We start from the raw sequence: 7,084 nt of genomic DNA on the forward strand, positions 1-7,084 counted from the left end.
TTAAATTTTCATGTTTATTATCTTTTTTGAGGCAATAATGGCATTTTCTAATTTATTAGAATCTTAAAAATAATAATTAAATGCTCTGTATATCAAAAATCGCTATAAACCATTAACAAATATAGAATTTAAAAAATATGTATTCTTCAGATGCTAATTTATATAAATAATAATGTTCGCTTTCATATCGAATAAAAGCATGCATATTCAACAACATGGTAAGATCATACTTTTAGGGATCATTTCTATAGTATGTATCGCCGGGATGTCAGGTAAAACTGACCAGACCGAAAACCACGATGACGAGTCAGAGCGTCCCCTTCTGAGCGTGAAGCGGGCAGGGGTTGTCTGCAGCACCGCGGACAATGCCCCTTTGACATTGATGACCGTTCCTCTCCTCCCTACGTGGGGAGTTGGAGGAAGGGGACGCATTCTGAGTGGTTCCTTCAAATTATTAAAAAACAAAACAGAATTAGATCTAATTAGTTTACAGGTAGAGAACGTAAAGGACTAGATATGGTAATGGCTCTTTTTGGCCCCTAAATCTACCAAATTTCAAATTAAGAATTTAGAAATTAATTTGCTGCGTTTGAAATATTGAATATGCCCCTGATAAAAACTTAATGGAATTTTTGTTGACAGAAAGTATGTTTTTGCCATGGTAACTTTGTATAAATTATGCAAATTTGAAAATTTGGTCAATTTTGGCATATTTTTGATAGCTTTTCCTTTAAAATCAGTAGAGCGCAACCTAGAACACACTTTATATTTTAAGTGAATTAGCAGACACGAAGAATACATCATTTTGAGAAATACAAAGTTTGTTCTAGAATGCGCTCTATGTTAACTAGATGAAAAACTGCATAAAAAAGGTAATTTTGATGAAATTTTCACATTTTGCCTAATTTATGTACAATAAAAATGGTTGCCATTGGCAAACTAGGAATGCTATATTACCTAATAGCACTATCAAATATGTCAGGTATGTAGTTAATATTTGAAATGCAAGATTAACATTTTAAATAACAAATTTTGAAAAATAGAGGATTTGGGGGCCACATAATACCCTTACCATACCTAGTCCTTTATTTCAGAAGAAATGGCCAATATAGGATTGTAGGTTATATACATAATTCATGTATGTCAGCAATATCGTATTTAATTTCAGAAGGATCTTGTGCAATCGTATAATGATTATGCAATATGGCAAGCCGTTTTAACATTTAATCATATTCCCTCTTAAGTTAAAATATTATTTGAATATATTTCCCTTAAGTGTAATACTTTTTATCTTAAGGTAAATAAACGCTTTTGCATTATGTGTCATTTTCCCTTAAGATAAAACGAATATCACTTAAGGGAAATTAGTATAATTCATCTTAAGGTGAAATCATTTTCACTTAAGTTAAAATCGTTTTCACTTAAAACTTCATGTCAAACTAGAATTCTGACATAAAATACATTTGAGAACCTGCATAAGAGTAATTTTACAAAATGAATTATTTTATCCTTATTTGGATGATAAAAGTATTACACTATTACATTGTCACCATTTGAATAGTGGAGTTATAGTGAGTTCCAGGCAAATTTGTCTGTTCTCTGAAATTTTGATGATTTTAAACCAAATTCAAATTGATGCAGAAATGTGTGGTTTTGCTCTCAAACAAAATATACAGGTACATGATATAGGATATAACACTCACATGTATTTATAAACATAATTTTATTACAAACAAAAATTAACAGGTTCAGGTAAGATAGGTGCAATCTACTGGTAGGCTATACATCTCCGTTATAAGAGTAATTAAATAATAAAAAAATGGAATAAGCTGGGAGAACTTGTCTATCCCAAAATTTTAGCAATATCTTCATATCATGTTGATAAGTTGTGTCAGGTCTACATCCAGGGGAGATAACACCCACATATTGCACCATACATGTTTAATAGAGAGTCAATGTATTCTGTTGTTTATAATTTAGATAAGAAATTACCAGTTATAAGTTCATTTTATTTTGGAGTTGAAGACGAATTGGACCAGTGAATTGTTGGACATACCGATGAGAAGCACTGTAGATTTTGTAAACATAAACAATAACCAACTGTCCTGGAGTTAATCACATGAGTTTTCCATTGTGAAACCTGACGATACCCCGACAGATTTAACTGTTATTTGGACTGATTCTTTTCCTGTTGACCTACATTGTCTCCACTATCACAGTCTGTGTATAGATTGTCTCCACTATCACAGTCTGTGTATAGATGATCTGGTATGGAGTCATGGAATTTATTTTCAATGGCAAGAATAAGATCTGGTAACATGGCATCCAATACAGCCATTCCCTTCCTTGTTGTCCGGAGACCCCTGTAAATAAAAGAAAAAAAATAGCTGTATCTAAGAGGCCTAATGTGATGCACTGCTAATTTGATTAAAAAAAACCAATAATACTATATATAGAGAAATTCTCTATGTCAACAAGTTAATGATTGGTGGAATATAAGTCGTGCAGAGGCCAGTTTGGAGACACTAAACATTGGAAGAGAAAGTGATTTCCATGTGTACCTAAGTGTCACAGATCGAGTGATGTGTTGTCCTGATCTACCAGAGTTACTTCCCTTCATTCACTCCATTTGCACTGTGCAAATTAGAAATACATGTATAATCTATAGCTTTGCTTTCTTTGGGTCAGACTACAACAACAAAATTTCAATGTTATTTTCATTTTGAAATGAAAATAACAATATACTTGACTGGGTTTGTTTGGTATTGATGAGTAAGACGCTATAGAGTATGTAGATTTCTGTAGGAGGGGCTAGAGTGATCCTTTTCCAGCTAGTATCACAGTCACTGGTACGACAGTACCACTGGTACGACAAAAATACAAGTATGATACCGGGGTACCATAGATAGATTATGTAGATTTCTGTAGGAGGGGCTAGAGTGATCCTTTTCCAGCTAGTATCACAGTCACTGGTACGACAAAAATACAAGTATGATACCGGGGTACCATAGATAGATTATGTAGATTTCTGTAGGAGGGGCTAGAGTGATCCTGTTCCAGCTAGTATCACAACCACTGGTACGACAAAAATACAAGTATGATGCCGGGGTACCATAGATAAAGTATGTAGATTTCTGTAGGAGGGGCTAGAGTGATCCTGTTCCAGCTAGTATCACAACCACTGGTACGACAAAAATACAAGTATGATACCGGGGTACCTAGATAAAGTATGTAGATTTCTGTAGGAGGGGCTAGAGTGATCCTGTTCCAGCTAGTATCACAGTCACTGGTACGACAAAAATACAAGTATGATACCGGGTACCATAGATAAAGTATGTAGATTTCTGTAGGAGGGGCTAGAGTGATCCTGTTCCAGCTAGTATCACAACCACTGGTACGACAAAAATACAAGTATGATACCGGGGTACCGTAGATAAAGTATGTAGATTTCTGTAGGAGGGGCTAGAGTGATCCTGTTCCAGCTAGTATCACAGTCACTAGTACGACAAAAATACAAGTATGATACCGGGGTACCATAGATAAAGTATGTAGATTTCTGTAGGAGGGGCTAGAGTGATCCTTTTCCAGCTAGTATCACAACCACTGGTACGACAAAAATACAAGTATGATACCGGGGTACCATAGATAAAGTATGTAGATTTCTGTAGGAGGGGCTAGAGTGATCCTTTTCCAGCTAGTATCACAGTCACTAGTACGACAAAAATACAAGTATGATACCGGGGTACCATAGATAAAGTATGTAGATTTCTGTAGGAGGGGCTAGAGTGATCCTGTTCCAGCTAGTATCACAGTCACTAGTACGACAAAAATACAAGTATGATACCTGGGGTACCATAGATAAAGTATGTAGATTTCTGTAGGAGGGGCTAGAGTGATCCTTTTCCAGCTAGTATCACAGTCACTAGTACGACAAAAATACAAGTATGATACCGGGGTACCATAGATAAAGTATGTAGATTTCTGTAGGAGGGGCTAGAGTGATCCTGTTCCAGCTAGTATCACAGTCACTAGTACGACAAAAATACAAGTATGATACCGAGGTACCGTAGATAAAGTATGTAGATTTCTGTAGGAGGGGCTAGAGTGATCCTTTTCCAGCTAGTATCAGTCACTAGTACGACAAAAAATACAAGTATGATACCGGGGTACCATAGATAGATTATGTAGATTTCTGTAGGAGGGGCTAGAGAGATCCTTTTCCAGCTAGTATCACAACCACTGGTACGACAAAAATACAAGATCTATGATACCGGGGTACCATAGATAAAGTATGTATGTAGAGTTCTCCAGTATGTATCACAGGGGCTAGAGTGATACCGGGGTGTGTTTGGATGTTATCTTGTATGTTACAGGGTACCAGCTGATGTGTTGGATGTTATCTGTATGTTACAGGGTACCAGAGGATATGTTGGATGTTATCTGTATGTTACAGCAGGGTACCAGTGGATGTGTTGGATGTTATCTGTATGTTACAGGTACCAGTGGATGTGTTGGATGTTAATCTGTATGTTACAGTGTACCAGCAGATGTGTTGGATGTTATCTGTATGTTACAGAATGTACCAGCTGGATGTGTTGGATGTTATCTGTATGTTACAGTGTGTACCAGCCAGATGTGTTGGATGTTATCTGTATGTTACAGTGTACCAGTGGATGTGTTGGATGTTATCTGTATGTTACAGTGTACCAGTGGGGATGTGTTGGATGTTATCTGTATGTTACAGTGTACCAGTGGATGTGTTGGATGTTATCTGTATGTTACCAGTGTACCAGCAGGATGTGTTGGATGTTATTCTGTATGTTACAGGGTACCAGTGGATGTGTTGGATGTTATCTGTATGTTACAGTGCGTACCAGTGGATGTATGGTTGGATGTTATCTGTATGTGTACCAGAGGATGTGTTGGATGTTATCTGTATGTTACAGTGTACCAGTGGATGTGTTGGATGTTATCTGTATGTTACAGTGTACCAGTGGATGATGTTGGATGTTATCTGTATGTTACAGTGCTTACCAGTGGATTGTGTTGGATGTTATCTGTATGTTACAGTGTACCAGTGGATGTGTTGGATGTTATCTGTATGTTACAGTGTACCAGTGGATGTGTTGGATGTTATCTGTATGTTACAGTGTACCAGTGGATGTGTTGGATGTTATCTTTATGTTACAGTGTACCAGTGGATGTGTTGGATGTTATCTGTATGTTACAGGGTACCAGTGGATGTGTTGGATGTTATCTGTATGTTACAGTGTACCAGTGGATGTGTTGGATGTTATCTGTATGTTACAGTGTAACCAGTGGATGTGTTGGATGTTATCTGTATGTTACAGGGTACCAGTGGATGTGTTGGATGTTATCTGTATGTTACAGTGTACCAGTGGATGTGTTGGATGTTATCTGTATGTTACAGTGTACCAGTGGATGTGTTGGATGTTATCTGTATGTTACAGGGTACCAGTGGATGTGTTGGATGTTATCTGTATGTTACAGTGTACCAGTGGATGTGTTGGATGTTATCTGTATGTTACAGGGTACCAGTGGATGTGTTGGATGTTATCTGTATGTTACAGTGTACCAGTGGATGTGTTGGATGTTATCTGTATGTTACAGTGTACCAGTGGATGTGTTGGATGTTATCTGTATGTTACAGTGTACCAGTGGATGTGTTGGATGTTATCTGTATGTTACAGTGTACCAGTGGATGTGTTGGATGTTATCTGTATGTTACAGTGTACCAGTGGATGTGTTGGATGTTATCTGTATGTTACAGGGTACCAGTGGATGTGTTGGATGTTATCTGTATGTTACAGTGTACCAGTGGATGTGTTGGATGTTATCTGTATGTTACAGGTGTACCAGTGGATGTGTTGGATGTTATCTGTATGTTACAGTGTACCAGTGGATGTGTTGGATGTTATCTGTATGTTACAGTGTACCAGTGGATGTGTTGGATGTTATCTGTATGTTACAGGGTACCAGTGGATGTGTTGGATGTTATCTGTATGTTACAGTGTACCAGTGGATGTGTTGGATGTTATCTGTATGTTACAGTGTACCAGTGGATGTGTTGGATGTTATCTGTATGTTACAGTGGGTACCAGTGGATGTGTTGGATGTTTTCTGTATGTTACAGTGTACCAGTGGATGTGTTGGATGTTATCTGTATGTTACAGTGTACCAGTGGATGTGTTGGATGTTATCTGTATGTTACAGTGTACCAGTGGATGTGTTGGATGTTATCTGTATGTTACAGTGTACCAGTGGATGTGTTGGATGTTATCTGTATGTTACAGTGTACCAGGGGATGTGTTGGATGTTATCTGTATGTTACAGTGTACCAGTGGATGTGTTGGATGTTATCTGTATGTTACAGTGTACCAGTGGATGTGTTGGATGTTATCTGTATGTTACAGTGTACCAGTGGATGTGTTGGATGTTATCTGTATGTTACAGTGTACCAGTGGATGTGTTGGATGTTATCTGTATGTTACAGTGTACCAGTGGATGTGTTGGATGTTATCTGTATGTTACAGTGTACCAGTGGATGTGTTGGATGTTATCTGTATGTTACAGGTACCAGTGGATGTGTTGGATGTTATCTGTATGTTACAGTGTACCAGTGGATGTGTTGGATGTTATCTGTATGTTACAGTGTACCAGCTGGATGTGTTGGATGTTATCTGTATGTTACAGTGTACCAGTGGATGTGTTGGATGTTATCTGTATGTTACAGTGTACCAGCAGATGTGTTGGATGTTATCTGTATGTTACAGTGTACCAGTGGATGTGTTGGATGTTATCTGTATGTTACAGTGTACCAGTGGATGTGTTGGATGTTATCTGTATGTTACAGTGTACCAGTGGATGTGTTGGATGTTATCTGTATGTTACAGTGTACCAGCAGATGTGTTGGATGTTATCTGTATGTTACAGTGTACCAGTGGATGTGTTGGATGTTATCTGTATGTTACAGTGTACCAGTGGATGTGTTGGATGTTATCTGTATGTTACAGTGTACCAGTGGATGTGTTGGATGTTATCTGTATGTTACAGTGTACCAGCA

General features: G+C 37.6%; 1 non-coding gene across 1 annotated transcript; it reads left to right on the top strand.

Moving 5' to 3' along the window:
* Positions 1-220: 220 nt before the first annotated feature.
* On the top strand, positions 221-442 carry LOC138324616 (small nucleolar RNA U3). The gene has a single exon (XR_011208653.1). It is a non-coding gene; the product is annotated as a small nucleolar RNA U3 (small nucleolar RNA).
* The last annotated feature ends 6,642 nt before the right edge of the window (positions 443-7,084 follow it).

Source organism: Argopecten irradians, chromosome 5, assembly GCF_041381155.1.
Source record: "Argopecten irradians isolate NY chromosome 5, Ai_NY, whole genome shotgun sequence".
Classification (NCBI taxonomy): domain Eukaryota; kingdom Metazoa; phylum Mollusca; class Bivalvia; order Pectinida; family Pectinidae; genus Argopecten; species Argopecten irradians.